Source organism: Cornus florida, unplaced genomic scaffold (genome assembly GCF_030987335.1).
Source record: "Cornus florida cultivar Cherokee Brave unplaced genomic scaffold, ASM3098733v1 CherokeeBrave_3.0.0_Hap2_Chr11, whole genome shotgun sequence".
In the NCBI taxonomy this organism is placed as follows: Eukaryota; Viridiplantae; Streptophyta; class Magnoliopsida; order Cornales; family Cornaceae; genus Cornus; species Cornus florida.
In genome coordinates, this window is record NW_026775581.1 from 22,369,238 (window position 1) to 22,387,029 (window position 17,792).

General features: G+C 34.4%; 1 non-coding gene across 1 annotated transcript; it reads right to left on the reverse strand.

The window, feature by feature from the left end:
• Nucleotides 1–17,255: 17,255 nt before the first annotated feature.
• Nucleotides 17,256–17,362, reverse strand: LOC132287364 (small nucleolar RNA R71). The gene has a single exon (XR_009473006.1). It is a non-coding gene; the product is annotated as a small nucleolar RNA R71 (small nucleolar RNA).
• Nucleotides 17,363–17,792: the final 430 nt, after the last annotated feature.

Consider the following 17,792-nt stretch of genomic DNA (forward strand, 5'->3'; position numbering starts at 1 on the left):
GAATATATCAAAGCACAATAAGCAATCTCAGATATGTAATGATGATACAGAGGGCAGAAAAGTCACATTTGAAACATTTTGAGCAGAAATATAATCAACAGGACAAGCATAGGCTGTGATGTGCATAAATAATACAACGTGCATTCACAAACCTAAAACTCATGTAGATGCTGTAATGACATGACAAGTAGACCCTAGGATGATATCGTATCAGTTCCTAAGCAAGAATGTCTACAAGTGCAACAATGAAGATCAAATGGAGTAAGCAGGATAACATGGAGCATATAATCATGGCAAATGTTAAACCTAGGACTCAAGAAGCATGCATGTCATGTAATAAAGACTAAGTGGAATGCACGGTTACAAAACACTTCAATTTAAAGCATGTTATGATAGACAAGTTCAAGAATGAATCTTGGACATGGTATGCAACTAAATGGCATATATCTGAATGATGCACATATATCAACAAATTCCAAACAAAGAAATATCCCGTACTCTAATGCAACAAAATCAACATCTTATGATCACTTACGGCTCGTAACCCCCTCTAAAGCTTAAATGAAGTAAAGAATGGTCAAATACTGAGAATACAATTAACTTACCATTATGGAATCAAAATCAGGACTAGAAAGAACCTCGGTCATAAACCCTTACTACAGTTTCCACGGCTTGTTTGGAGGTTTTCCAGGCATGGCCACCGTCACGGAGGCAGACTGGGTGGTTGCAGGAGGGGGCGTTGATGACGTCGTCCGCGGTGGTGTTGGTTGTTTCAGCAACTCGTATTTTATGGTTTCGACCTCTTCTACACTTGTCTCCCATCTGAACTTGTTTATGGTGTTGTTTGAGTAAGACTGTATCAGGAACTTTGTAGAGCGAGAGAAACCTTTCCGAATTCGAGAGAGAGTAATCTGTGAGACTGTAATAGGTACTACCTTGTAGAGAGACAGTGAGACTGAAGGAAGAAATATAAATGCAGGGGATAGGCGGGGAAGAAAAGAATTTTTAAACCTTTTCGTAAGAAGAAAAAATTTAGATGGAAAGGAGAAAATAAGTAATGGAGAAATTTTTTTTAAAACCTTTTCATTGATTAAATGGAAGAGAAAAAATAAATTCATAATTTATTGCGATTTTTCAAAAAAAAAAAAAAAAAATTTAATTTAAGTTAGTTCCTTGCTTGTTTTCATTTCTATCTTTTCCCTGTCTTTTCATTCTTACCTATATAGAATTATTATATTAAAGAATAACAAATATTTCTCTACCAAATAACACACGTTTTTTTTCCTTATATATAACCCTAAAAATAAAATTTGGATTTGGAATGGAAATCACCCTCTCAAATATTGTTTGATAAAAATAAAAATTGTTTTGAAATATTTTAGAGTATTTAAGTATTGACTTTAAAACTTTGAAAACATGTAACTAACATGTTTGCCAGTCAATTTTAATTGTCACCTTCATTTTTCTTCTAAATAGTACCAAATATTTTTTTTTTTCTTTTTTTTTTTTTTTTAAACTTTGTCACCTTCATTTTTCTTCTAATAGTACCAAACAAATTTTTTTTTTTTTTTTTAACATATTTGTCAGTCAACATTGTCACCTTCATTTTTCTTCTAATCGTAACAAACATTTTTTTGTTTTTAATTTGTCATCTTCATTTTTCTTCTAATAGTACCAAACATTTTTTTTTTTTTTTTTTTTTTTTTTCTAATAGTACCGAACAATTTTCTTTTCTTTTTTTAAGGGGACAAAGTTGACTGACTTATTTAAAGTGTTTTTGGTACCGCTTAGGTGTCAAATAGATCCAACAAACTTAGCACTCTAAAATAAGAGAAATGTTTGGTACTATTAGAAAAAAATATATATGAAGGTGACAAAGTTGACTGACTTAGCTTACCCTTTTAACAAAAAAAAAAAAAAAAAAAAGTTGACTGACTTATTATTTAAAGTATTTTTGCTACCTTTTAGGTGTGAAAATGGATTCCACAATTACTTAGCACTCTACTAGTCATATTAATTGGCAATGAAGAGTCCGCTTCTGTCTACAATTCAGAAAATATAGCTCTTGTATGAACCATTATTGTATATTATTTTTACAGTAAAAGTGTAAAAAAATCCTTCAACTATTTTTAAATTTGTAAATAATCCTCCGCAATTATATTTTGTGTATAATACTTTCTGAATTATTATTTTCTAAACTATATTTCAATAAATGACCATACTGCCCTTTCTTATTAAATTACACTTAATCTATTTTCCTTATTGAAATAAATTATGAAAAAAAACATACAAATTTGATGAAATATCGTCCCTTAAATTTTCATAAATTTACCTTTAATTTTTAAAATTAATTATTTAAATAGAAATCTTAAGTAGAAATTTCTTAAAAAATTAATTGATTTCTTAATTTCATAAATATATTACATGAAAAAGAATGTATTTTTTATCTAATTAATTTATTAATATTTAATCAATATATTTTATGAAAAAGAAGGTATTTTATCTTCGGTAAAAAAGTTTAAACTGTATATAATAAAGTTTTATCATAAATAGTTAAACTTTAATAATAAGTTAATTATTTTAGAAAATGGTAGTTACAAATCTTTTTTTTTTTTTTTTCATTTTTATGATAAAATGATACTATAATAAATTTAAGGTAAATAGTATTTATGGAAAAAAAAAGGTAAATAGTATAACTAATATTCATATAAGAGAAAATATAATTAAAATAAATTTAATAAGAAATGACTTAATGAGAAAGGGTAAAATAGTCTTTTGTGATGAGTTTGTCCTTAATTGCAACAAATCAATAGTTTAAGGGAGCAGTTTTTAGTTCAAGGTGTTATTTGCAAAAATAAAATAGTTCAGAGTTTTTTTTTTTTTTTTTTTTTTTTTTTTTTTTTTTTTTTTTTTTCCACTTTGCCCTTATATTTAAAACTATTTAAATTACAATGTTTACTTACAATATCCTACCATTATTAATTCAATTATATAATTAGAAAAGCAATTATATTACAAGCAACCTTGATATCAGAATTGATTATTCCAAATTATTTATAACCTTGATATTGACTATTCCAAATATATATATATATATATATATATATATATATGGTTATGTGCCAAAAAAAAAAAAAAAACAATGTGCATATAACTCACTGTATTATCCATCTTTTGAGCAAATTGCCCCCTAATCATCAATTTTGACCCCTTTTTTTTATATAAAATCCCAAAATACCCTCTTACTGATGTAAACAATAAGTTTATTTAATTTTTTTCTCTCTATTCTTTCTCTCCCTTCAAGTCCTCTCTACAAACTGTTTTTGTCCACTATTTTTCTCTCTCTATAATAGCATCACAATCTTTCCTTACATTGACAATACTTAATTTCTTGATACTAGGGATTTGTGAAAGCATCAATCTGAGACATTCCTAAAAATGTATGCAAATGAAGTTTATGTGTCACTACAAGAAATTAGGTTTTTAGTGACGGTCCAATCTGTCCATAAAAGCCCCATTACTGTCCCTAATAATTGAATTCATCCGTCATTAATTGTTGTGTGACGAAAGATCTTTAGGGATGATAAATGTGATACCCTCGAATTTTCAAGTGCGAGTTAGCCAAACCCATACCTGAAGACCCAAGGATATTAAAACAATCAGGTATTAAATGAACACAAAATACAAGAGAAATATAATAAAATAAATAATAATGATAATTGGAAAACTAAATAATAAATAATTAATAAATCTTTTGATACCAAAACTCTATATTAATCCAATAAACCATAAATGTAATGTCCTAGATTTTTCTAGATTTTTTTGAATTTTTATTTTATTTATTTTTTGTGCCTCATTTTGGGTGCCACAAGGGCCCCAAGGGCCGTTCAGGTCATTTTCTTGAGCCATGAGTTTTATTAATGTATTTTTAATATTTTAAGTCATTCAGAGGCGGCAAAATCATTTCTAGAATTTTTCAGAGGTCGAAACGATTTCCAGGCTCGGGAGCCTCTCCCGGTTTTGTCGTTCGCATAGCAGGACATTGTAGACATTTACACCTATGTACATATACATGTATCTATACCTTAGGGAGATATTTTGTGGGATATGGAAAGGGATTGCTTTGAAAGAGAAGGGGTGTGATGGTAACTTAGCATAAATTAGAAATCCACAAATTGTTGACCCCGTGGCATCTTTAGGACCATGGCACCAAAACAAAACTTGGCTAGCACCCCTTCTTCCTCTCATTTTGGCTAAACACTCTCTCTCTCTAAGTTTCCCTTTCTCTTTCTCTCTCTCTATATATATAGATACACACATATACTTCAATCTTCAAGGCCAATTTGAGGAGTTTAGAGTGAGATTTGAGAAATGGCCAAGAAGGGTGTTTTAATTTACACAACAAGAGCTTCCATTTAACATCCATCTTGCAAGGGGTTAGGGATTTCAAAATTTGGGGAGGCTCGGGGATTGTTTGGTTAGCTTTTTTGAGGTAGGGGTTTTTCTAATGCCTTGAACTTTGGCTTTTATTGAGAATCACTATTTTATTCTTCCATTGATTTCAAGTGGAATGCTACATTTTGAAGTTGTTGCTATATGAATGTTAATGATGTGTTTAAGTAACCAAAGCATGCTTATATGGAAGGAATTGTGTCAATGTGTGTTGAAAATTAAGTATTAGCATGATTGTATAGTAATAATTTGTTTAAAGAGCATGCTTGTGAATTAAATGTGGGATAGGTGTTATGCTTACATTTATTTTGTAGAAACAAATGACATGCTCATGCTTAGTTATTGAAAATGCCATGTTACGATCACATTATAGAAACGGCCTTGTATGTGCTATTGTTACTATTTTAAGGGAATTGAATCCTAAACTACCTTATAAAATTTTCTACATAAACCACAATATTAATGCTATTTAACAACATCGGAGAACCAAATACACAACAACAAGTTACAACTTCATGATGTTATCAACTTAAATTTAAAATATGAATTTGACAAATTAAACTACAAGTTACAACAATATGATGTTATCAACTTGAACCAAAACACGAAATCACATAAGTTAAACAACAAGTTACAATGATTTAATGTTATCAACTTGAAACGAAATGTGAAATTAAACAAAGTGAATATACTTGGACATCACACCGGAATAGAACCAACGAAATTAGTTACTTTTGGGTTACTAGTCAGTGGGTAACCTCCCTAAGTGCGCACTATAATGTAAAGAGAACTATTATCTCCTATTCTAAAGCCTTACTCTAGCCATGTCACAACAACGACGCCCTAAGAATCCAAAATCAACAAATTGTGCAACAACGCATATACATATATATACCAAATGCACTTAGCCACTTACCATGCACAATCAATTTTATTGGAAGCACACAATATATGCCCTAAGCCCTCAAGCTATAATTGCATGTAATATGTCAGTTTCACAATGTGAATTACTACAAGTTACAACCATGTTATCAATACCTAAAGTCTAATTATATAGGTATACAACAAGTCCTAAATCCACGATTTAAATATTAAAACAACACCAATTACATATTTAAAACAATGTGAACAATTACATAGAATTTAATAAGGTCTCACAATATAGAAATTTCAATTCAAATCCATGATTTAAACATAATTACAACATCAAATACACATTTAAATCCATGGAAACAATTATATAGAATTTAATTAAATAATAAATTAAATTCTCTAAATTTCAAAACACCCCTAAATAATTTCAAATTCATAATTCAAACATCAATGTACTCTTAAATATACTACTAAATCATTGGAAATAATTCTACAAGATTTCTAGAATCACATCATTTAAAATCTTTAGATTTTAAAACACTTCCAAATTAACTTAAGTTCATATATGTTAAAGATCAAGTCAAGGCCATTTCAAATATCAAGTCTAAAGTGAATTTCATGTAAGGTACTACTATATACAAGTCTAAAATATCAAAGGAAGACATGCATATAATTTACATTTACATCAAAACACTTAAAACACTAAGGATATAAACATGAAAACACCCCCTACCTCACTAGAAAATTGATTCTCTAGAATCCAAAGCAAACCAAAGAAATTTAAGAAATCGTTCTAGGGTTTTGTAGAGGATGATGAGGGGAAGCTAAAGTCTTCCAAGACTTGAGCCCAAATGTGAAGGGAAAGGGTCCAAAATCAAGGTGGTAGGTCAAGGGTTTCAAGGTTCCTTCAATGGTGGAGAGAAAGGAAGTGAGGAAGAAAGAGAGATAGTCGAATAATATGCATTACTCCACTCACTATGTGCACTAGCACTACCTCTCTCACACACACACTTTCCAAAATCACAAAAAAGTCCCTCCCAAAAACATAAATTGCAAAAAGGTCCCCCTTCCAAAATATCTCCAAAATTATTTTCAAAAAGGCCCTCCGCTAAAATATCTCACAAATAAAATTGAAAAATGGTCCATAAGGTGAAAAATAATTACAAAATTTAATTATACAATTATCCTAAAAAGTGAAAATATTTTCGAAGAAACTATGCATCTATACCCTGTACTAAAAAGTAAATAAGTAGCATGCTTTCTAAAAAAAGTAAGACTACACATTTCATAGAAATCAAATGTAATGGATGTATGCAAAGCTGGGATCAAATCCTAGCACAAAATATGAGGTTACGCGAAAGAAAGCGATAAATGGGAAAAAGACAACAAAGAAAAATGTTAGAAAATGTGAGAAGATCATACAGTCTTCATAATGATAGTACAAAAACCAAAAGAATGAGTGTTGAGGACTACTTCCCAAGCACTCAAGACAACCCGAAGGGTAAAACCCGAACTCAGAAAAGAAAACATCAACAGAAAAAGAAAATCCGTAAAAACAGGAAAAGAAATGAAGAAAAAAGATAGGGTCATTACAAATGATGTCAACTACTTATACATAAGTATACAATGCACTAATGACTTTACATGCATAAGTAGGGTTGAAACCACACAATCCATATCTTAGGGTTTCAAGACTAATATGGCATGGAAATGTCAAGTTCAAATAATGGATAAGCTTACACTAAAATCATAAGTACAGCATAATGAATCAAAACGTGCAGGTATTGCAAACCTTAACCATTTAGTCCAATAACCACATGGTATTCCACCAGCCTAAAATGATGTAATTAAATGATAACGGAGAAACAAGTATACTACAACTACAATTTTACGAAAATAATTGAAGTATAACATTTCACAAATCTATACAACAAGCTTTACAAAACAATAAGTATACACATGCTTTAGGTAATACACAATTCTAAGTCAAGAAAATGAATCCCAGACATATACCTACACTAAAACAACATGCATACAATATATATTAACTTCAAAAACACATTAAAACACTAAGGTTATAAACATAAGACAACCCCAACCTCACTAAAGATGAGATTCTCTATAATCCAATGGAATGATGTGCAAAGTGAATTCCAAGAACAAGGTGTGGTGATCTAAGGTGCAAGGAAGCTATTTGCCTTTTATGGTGATTCCAAAGTGTTAGTGGAAGATGGTTTCATTCAAGGTATAAGCTAGGGTTTAATGGTAGTTAGAGAGAAGATGAGAGGAAGAAGATGAAGTGAGTGGAAGAATACTAGTTTCTCCACTCATAATTTGTGATACAAATCACCCCCAAGGCTAGCACTACCTCTCACACACACACCTCAATCTCTACCCTCCACTTGTCACAATCTAATGCACCCTCACTAGGCAAAATCTACTCCCTACACTTGTCAAAATCTCATGCTTCCAAGTGTCTCCAATTAAAAGTTAACAAATGGCTCAATGGAAGTGTGACACTTATCACACTTTCAAAAAATTGCAAAATGGTCCTTCCTCAAAATATCTCACAAAATATTTACAAAAGGTCCCTAAGACAAAATATCTCAAAAACTTAATAACACAAATAACCCCAAAAAATGAAAAAAATTTCGAAGAAACTATGCATTCATACCCCTAGAAAATAGAATTAAATGGGCATGCTTTTTTATGTAATTAAAACATGCACTGACATTAAAATAAACTAATGCAAATGCATGAGGTTTCGGAAACCAAGTCTGGACACCGAACTCTACCTCGGGTTCAACAAAACCCTAAGGTAACCTGAAAAGAAATGAACAATTAAATAAATAATTAATTAATTGAAATAAATTAAATAATAATAAAAAATGAATGCCGAAAAAAAAGGAAAAGATGACACGGTCATCACAACCTACCTTCCTTGAAGAGATTTCGTCCCTGAAATCAGACACATCATATGGAGTACAAATCAAGGACCAACACAAGGTCACATCCAGAAACACATCATCAAGTTCTAAAGGACAACTCTCAAAACCTTAAAATTAAATAAAGGAACAGGGAACTACAAAACCATGAAACACGTCTTCAAACAAATCAACACACAATCCAATGACACTCACCGAAAGAACTCCAAGACAACAACACATCGAATCAAGGTACCTAGCTAAAGGCAACATGGCAGATTGAATAGCGACCAGAACCCGCCCACAACGTACTCAAATGTATGATAGCATGACAGTGTCTAGAGCCAGCACACACTTACTCGTCAGTAAGTCAGCATTACAGGTAACTAGCACCCACCCACAACACACAATTTCGTATGGTAACATGACAACATATAGTCCTAGTTCATAACATGCCCCAACTAAGTCTACCCGCAAAATATCTTAATACAAATGACATCAATGCCACAAAACAATCATTGCCAAAAGCATTATGGTAACCAGACATCTTGTGAGAGTTGGGGTATTGTGACGGCCCTGGTTTTTCAAGCCAGTGCGTCCTGTGATGAACCATAGATTGACTCGATAATGGATCCGAATGCAGAAGCGAAAATATAAACAAGGTCTCAAGGGATATACAATATCCCTAGGATGCCAAGGTTATCTTCCATAAGGCCACAGAACTTAAAGAGAACTAACGAGGAAAAAAAAAAAAAAAAACCCAAGGGCAAAATAGTCTTTTTCATGGAAGTGACATCTTTGGAAATGTACATCATTCCCAAGACACATCCATGACTTCCCATGAAGTCACAAAACTCAAAAGAAAGCATAGCGGAAGTAATTTAAAAAGAAAACCGGACAAGTTTAGCCCCAAGGGCAAACTGATAATTTTTCAGAAAGATTTGGGTGCTACCGAGCACACCATTGAACAGATGATGAAAAATTAATAAATTTCAAAAAAAAAAAAATTCATCTCATTCAAAGTTCGAACAAGGGAGAATGGACCCGGAGAAGAAACGGTGTCACGATGGCCTGTGACGGCCCAAGTTTTGTAAACCCGGTGCGTCAGTGATGACCAAAAGATGACCCGATAACGGATCCGAAATGCGAAAGTGAAAGGTGAAACAACGGTCTCTACAAATACAATGCATCTCTAAGACACCAATGTGACCCTTAATAAGGTCATGGAACCCAATGGAAAACAAATGCGGAAGTGTCATTTCAAAACGGACAAAAAGGAACCTAAGGGCAAAATGGTCATTTTATAAAAGTGGATTCAAGTGCTATCGAGCACACCGTTGGGAAGATAATGAAAAATTAAACATAATGGACTCAAGAATTTCATTATTATGAGTCCGGACGAAGGAGGAAGGTCAAAAACAAAAATGATGTCGTGGCGGCCCGTCTAGGACAGCCCACTACTGCTGCAACTGAGAGTAAAAACGGGCATCTAAACGGACTTTTCTGGAAAAACTCAAAGAAGAAACCCCCCTAAAATCGAGTTTCCTACCCCGATCACGAACGGAAACAAAAAAAATTCATTCATAAAATTTCAGGAAAAAGGAAAGGAAGGCAAATGACCAGGTCGTTACAACCTACCCTCCTTAAAGGAATTTCGTCCCCGAAATTAGGAACATACCAGAGAGAACAGAATAATGACTGAATAAAAGGTTAAATCAAAGGACAGCTCACAACGCACTGAAGGCCAAATCCTGAAGTCTAAAGATCAACTGAAGGAACGCGAAACCATGAACTGAGACAACACCTCATACGAACCGGCACGTTAACTCAACGTCAACCACCGAGAGAATCCCAAGACAAAGGAACGTTGAATAACGATGAAAGGAGATAGTGACAAGGCAGTACGAACAGCAACCAGAACCCGCCCACACTTACTCGTCAGCAAGGTATCATGACAGTATAAGGCACTAGTCTCTAACATACCCCAAACCAGGTCAACTCTGAGAAAACTTTTGATACGGATGACATCAATGTCAGAATGATCATTACCAAAAGCACTGTGAGAACCAGGCATCTGCGAGAGTGGCATATGGTCCAATAATGTCTGGCCAGACCATCTTGGCTAATCCCAAAACTCTGACAACAACGCCCTAGGCACCGTTACGCTTAAGGCCTTAGATCTAGAAGCCACAAAGGAAAAGGAAATGAAATGGTGTCTCCTTGGCACACGTCTCATTCTACCAGACAAGGATTGCGATTCTACACTCATATGAGCCTTACTCACATCAACAAAATAGACAAGAAGGTTCCCGACATGGGTCCTTACAGAATGAATTTCTCCTATCTAAGGAAGAAACTCGTGAAACAAGAATGCATCCAAGGAATACGACAAATCCTATGAGACAATGTCAAAACATGACATAAAGGAAGTAGCTAGCATGTAACATAGCAACAGACTATCTACTCAAGGTGCCACATAAGCAAACATGTCAAATAAAGATGTTTTTAAACACATAAGCATATAAGTATAGAAAACATGTCATCACACCGAGCATGTTATCATGAAGCATATAAGCATGGAAAATAAATCAACAAAAATGTGATATGCACCCAAAACCCATCGTCCCAAGGTATTCAAACCTAGGAGCTTTGATACCACCTATGACGACCCTGGTTTTTAGGCCAGCGTGTCCTGTGATGAACCGTAAGGATGATCCAATAATGGATCCGAAATGTGGAAGTGAAAATAGAAAACAAGACTCTAAGAAGTCAAAGTAACCTTCCATGAGGTCGTGGAACTCAATGAGAACTGATGCGAAAACAAAAGATAAAAAATATGACAAATAAGCCCCCAGGGGCAAAATAGTTATTTCTAAAAACTGTAGATTCGGGTGCCACCGAGCACACCGCTGGAAGGACAATGAAAAACTAATCAAGATGGACTCAAGAATCGCATGACAAAGAAAAACGAGCACTTAAGGCAAAAAGGGTAAACTGGTACTTATATAGGAAGAACCGAGTACAACCAAAGTACTTCCTTGCAAAAGTAAAGATACGTATTTCGAGGAAACAACTCAAGATGAAGGCACGTGAAGTCAAAAACCAACTCCAAGCATGAGAAATGAGGTTGTGCCAAAAATTGACAAACGGAGATAAGACAGAATATGGAAAAGGACGAAATAGCGCATAGTGTCAAAAAACGAAAAATGTGAAAATAACTCGGTCCTCAAAGGAAGTTGTCAATCCACGGAAAAGAGTCTCAGGAACCAATTCCGACCACTCAAGATGACACTAAGAGACACGAAACAGAGCTCAGAAAAGAAAATTAAATGAAAAAAATTCATTTGTAAAATTTCAGGAAAAAGGAAAGGAAGGCAAATGACCAGGTCGTTACACGGCCTAAGGCATCAGGCCAGCATGCCCATACGCACGCGCTGGTGTGTGGCAAAAAGTGTGCCATGCGCAAAGAGTGTGCCATGCGCGCACGCGCGAGATGCGCGCCACGCACGTGGCTGAAGTGTGTCGCACGCGCGCTGTGCGCGCAGCACATGGCTTGACAGCAAAAGTGCTGAAGCCTATTTTTTTTTTTTGATTTTCTAGAACTGAGGCTAAATTTGGACCCTCAAACTAATTTTTTTGCAAAAACACAGAGAAGAAATCCCCCTTAAAATCAAGTTTTAAAACGCGCTGTGAAATGCCCAATATGCCCCTAGATCAGTTTAGGTCAAAAACGATGAACATAAAACTTTGCACCAAGTGTTCATTTGACCCTAAATGGATTTCAGGGCTAAAATGATTGTGCACACAAACGTATTTGCTAATTTTAAGTGTGCAGGAATGACCCGTGGGCCCCAAAAATGCCCGATGCAAAATACGACCTATCCGAACCTCAAAAATGCCTAAAATGGATTTTTTTAAAAATTTGAAACTTAAAACAAAAAAATGGTTTCAAAAGACCGTTTGTCTACACTTCATACATAAATGAAGAGACCCTGTGGAAGTGTTAAAGCGCACTTCCCACACCCCATGCAAATGTAGTGAAGTTAAAACATGCCATTTTTTTATTTTTTAATAAAATCCCTTGAAGATAAAAGTAATTAGATTACAAAATAAATGTCCTAGGCCCATAGGCTCATTACATACATGTCAAATACATCACAAATGCCACACTTAAGTGCTCATTACATATTTAGAACCAAATATACAAGTTTTGACATTTTAAATCAAAATAACATTTCGTGCTAACATTTCTATGAATTAAATACTTCAAGTTTACAAAAACATCTAAGGGATATTGTGCATCCCAAAACTACATCTTCTTGCCTAAAACAGGTCGCACTTAGCAAGGGGTGAGTAACCTATATTACTCGTAGGGAATGAGCATGCATAGACTTAACTTTTTACAAGTTTATCACATTAATGTGAAACAATTCAAAAGGGTCATGCCATCTAACGTCTAGGTCAAAAGTGAGACTCATGGCTCATCCTAAGCTACTTTAAAACATTTCTAGCATAAACCACAATACCTATGCAATTTAAACAATAAAAAAGCATGTTATACAAAGCAACAAGATATTGATTCTCAAAGTTATCAACTTGAAATCTAAAATATGAAATCAACTAAAGTGGTTCATGCCACTTAGCGTCTATTGGTGGAATGGAAGTCATCGATTGCACCAAAAGTTTCCAAAGATATGAACTAAGAGTGTGAGTGTGCAATGTGGCCAAGTTTTAAATTTGTAAAAGCCACCACTACCTCTAACTAAAAATATAGCTAGGGTGAGTAAGGATTGTGGGTATTGATGCAATGGAAACAATATATAGGGTTCGTAGGTCGAGTAATCAAAGATTGGTTGGATTAATTGATTAAACTATTATGCAATTGAAATTAAAGTAAACAAAATTCAATGATTAATAAAGTAAAGAAATATATAGAGGGAAGGACTTGGGGTACTAGAGTTCACCACTAAGCTTGACTTCACTAGACACTAACAATTGTATATTAATAGGGAAATTAACTTATAACTTATGTGTGTAATTGTGACATTAATTGAAACTAGGCATGGATGGCAAATAAGCATAGGTTATGAAGCCAAATCAAATGGAAAGCACAACCTATCAAATGAGACCAAAATCCATTCAACAAAACCACAATTTATGCACACACAACTATCTAGAAATATACACCAAATGCATTCATAAGTATGCAACACCAAGGAATAAGAGTAGATTGTCCACCTATCTATGAATTTAAAACAACTACACTACATCTACACTAAAGACATGAAATTTAACTAAGTAAGCTAAAGTTGTGGTACAATCTATCAAGAAACAAGTGTGGACCATCAAATAAATTGTAAGAGTGTTCAATTAAGCTCTATGTTTTGACCATCTCTAGATTAACTTTATCCATACACATAGACATGCATAAATTCCACTAAATCTAAAGAAAGGCACATGAATCATCCATTCTAGCATACATAAACATATGGTTAGAAGTAGATAATCAATTGAAAACATTAATCCATACACATCAAGTAGAAACCACAAGATATATATATAAATCCAAGGTCAAAATATTGTTACAAATAAATCCCCAAAAATATACAAAGAACTAAGTCTAGGAAGCAAACTTAAGGGATACTCTAGCCCCAAGTAGATGTCTAGCCACTCATTGAAGTAGTCATCCTACCCTCAAGGGCTATCTCTATGGTATGAATGTCTTCCTTCTTGAAGGAAACCCTAGAAGAATGGAAGAACTTCCAAGATGTGTAAAGCTCTCTAATCTCTATCCTCTTCTCCAAGATATGAAAAATACAATTTATGAATAACAACTATCTACAATGTGTATTGATGAATGCTGAAAAGTACGTATTTAAACCCCTTAAGCTTAGGCATTCTAGTACCTTTATTTATCTTACTTTACCATTTTAGATTGATTTTCTATTATTTCCATTTTCAGGCACTTATCCTAAAAATAAGCTAACTCAGCCAAATAAGAGCAGAAATGAAGCAATTCTGGGATGAATCAAAGAAAGGAGCCCAGTGGAAGCGAAAGGAAGAAAAAAAAGTGGAATTCAACATCTTCGATCGATCTCAGATCAAAGTTCAATCGATCCAATATGATCAATCTCAGCACTTCAAAATGGATTAAAGCCATGATGACATTTTCAGAGATCTCAAAAGTTCGATCGATCCAACATCATTCTTCGATCGATCGAACTACCTTGTCCTTATCCAAATGATTAATCTTATCTAGTTGTACCACCCTACCAACCACTTTTGTCCTTTTCCCAAAAATATCTTCAAAATATCTCAGATTTGTCTTTATCCAAAAAGTGCCACCATTGAGGATCAATCCAGCCTAAGTTCGATAGATCTCAGCCATATTCGATCGATCTAAGTCCAAGGTTCGATCTATCGAACTTCCTCCAGTACGCAAAAGTTAAATTTTCAGCTCACAAAAAGTTGTCCTTTATCCAATCATTGGGGAATATTTTGTGCACGACCCCAGCTCATTTCGGGTGTCTTTGACCTACCTATATAAGGATAAGGATTACTTTTTACATTATATCACATTATATCATATCATACCTTTTAGAACTCTTGGAGAGCAAGCTTAAAGGAGGAGGAGGCTAGAGACACCATTGGAGACTCTTCATCAACTAAGGAGCAAATCTCTACCATGGAGTTAGCCCTTGAGGGTTGGAGAAGCACTACCATGAGTGGCTAGACATCCTCTTGGGGCTAGAATTAGCCCCAAACATGCTTTCTACATCTTGATTTTGTGTATTATTGAGGGATTAGTGCTGTAATACATGTTTTGGCACTTATATATATATAAATCTTGTTTATTTAATGATTTATGTGGTTTAAATCTTCCAATTGATCATTTCATTCTATCCATATGTCTATGTACGCTGGAATAGATGTTCATGTGTTTGTCTCAATTTCTTGTGTTATTGATTCATGTCTATGTGTATTAATACCATAGATCTAGAGATTGTCAAAACATAGTGCTTAATGGAATGCTTTTGTAATTTTCTAGATGGTTCATGCTCATTTCTTGATGGATTGTGCCTCTCCCTTAGCTTAATTTGTTTAATTTCATGTCATTAGCTTAATTGTAGTGTAGTGGTAGCATAATTGTTAGATGGGAGGATAATCCATGCTTGTTGTTTGATGTTCCATACTTTTGAATGCAAGTAACATATGTCTCTAACCTTGTGGTGTATTTGGCTTGTGAGCTTAATGAAAGGATCAATAACTTGTTAGATATATTGTGCTTTTCATATGCTATTTAGACAATATATACTTAATTATTAGATATATTGTGTTTTTCACATGTTGCTTAGACAATGTATACTTAATTAGTCACCCTTGCTAATTGAATCAACCAAACACACACACACATCAATATTGCAACACACATTTCCCTCATTAGTCACTTGTTAAGGGTGTAGAAAAGTATTTTATAGTGGTGACCTCTAAACCCTAAGTTCTCTCTCTCTTACTTACTCTTTATTGCATTTAATTATTTAGTTTAATTTGCTCTTTAGTTTAATAAACCAACCAACCATTTGTTTGATCATTTGACTTACTAACCCCAATAGTGATTCCATAACCAAATTCGACTCCAATCCCTTAGGACGATTCCTACTCACCCTAACTATATTTTTAGTGAAGGTAGTAGTGGCTTCTATAAAAGTAAAACTTGGCCCTCGCCTTAATGCACACTCTTTAAGCTTGTGGTGTCGGACGGCGAAGCACCACCAGTTTTTGGCGCCGTTGCCGGGGATTAGGCAACGTCTTATTTTTGGAATCAATTAGGAATTAGTACTCTTTTGATCGTGTCTTTACTTTGTTTTTATTTTTCTTTTGATTACTTATTGTGTTTGTTCATCTTTGACAAGGAGCATTGAGCTAGGAGGCAAGCAAAGGAGCCACCAAGCAAAGGAGCTAAGCAAGCAAGGAAAAATGCTAAAAATTTAAAAAATTGCTAAGCTAAGCTATAAATTTGGAGTTGAAGTGTTAAAGGACCTTTGTGAGCTTTTTCTTACTCAATCCCTTAGTTAAATCATCGGCCCGCATGGAGGCTTGTTTTTAATTTCATAGATAAATTGTGAGCCCGCGTGGAAGCATTCTTAATTGTTCTTTGCATCATTGTTGTTAAAACATAGGAGTATGGGTTAAGTGTTTGTGGAGGAAGATTCATTGAATTGTGGTGAAGTCGAAGTGTTTGTTCATTCATTGTGTTTATGTGTTTTTACATTCTGCATGCATGGTCGTAGATTACTAAGACCAACTCTTGTCCCTCTTGATTTGCATCTTGAATCCGTAGTTAGAAATCCCAGGGGAAGAGGAAGTTCTAGTTTTACCCGATCCATTACATCAATGGAAGGCCATAATGAAGAGCATGTAGAGGACCTTGGTCATATAGACCAACAAGGTATCCTTCATCCAAATGTGCATCATAAGAACATTTAAGCACCATTAGACATGCCTAGGCCATTCATTCATCAACCACAACAACAACAAGGCCAAGTTCCATTTGGAATGCCAAGGCTAATGCATGCTCCATAACCTCCCATTATTCAAGGAAATCAAAATCAAGGTGCCCATGTTGCACCTCAAATTGCTAATCCTCCACTTGCTTTAAGAGATTACTATATGCCTAATGAATACAATGCACCCACATGCATTCAATTGCCACCATTTAGAGCACATCACTATGAAATTAAGCCACAAACCATTCAAATGCTTCCTAACTATCATGGACTTCCAAGTGAAGAACCTTATAAGCATTTGGATGAGTTTCTAGAAGTATGTCCCACCGTAAAATATACGGACATGCCGGAAGAGGTCTGAAGACTCAAACTTTTTCCATTTACCTTAAAAGACAAGGCAAAGTATTGGTTTAACAATCTTAGGCCTTTTTCAATCACTTCTTGGGCATAAATACAACAAGAGTTCTTGAAGAAGTACTATCCGGTTTCTAAGACCAATGCCATCAAAACCTCAATTCGAGAATTTTCACATGGGGATGGAGAAACGTTTCATGAGGCATGGGAACGCTTTAATGAATTGCTTAGGAAGTGTCCACATCATGACATGCCCAAATGGTAATTAGTTCAATATTTCTTTGAGAGCTTATCGGACAATTACAAAGGCATGGTTGATGCTTCCATGGGTGGCTCATACATTGATAGGCATGAGGATGACGTGTGGCGTCTTTATGAGAGCATGAGTGAAAATTCTTTGCATAGAACATTATCATCCAAGAAAGGTAGAAATTCACAAGGTAGGAAGAGTGTTGGCTTACATTAAGTCGACCATTCAAATGAAATAGCCGCCAAAATGAAGTCTTTATCTCAAAGGTTTGATCAATTCTTGATCAACCAAAACTCGGCGAACCAAATATCTTCCTTCCCTAAACATTCTCATCGTGCATCAAATGAAACATGTATGACTTGTTCTAGTGTTCTTCATTCTACTTCTCATTGTCCTCACGAACAGGTGCAAAATGAACCTAACGAACAAGTC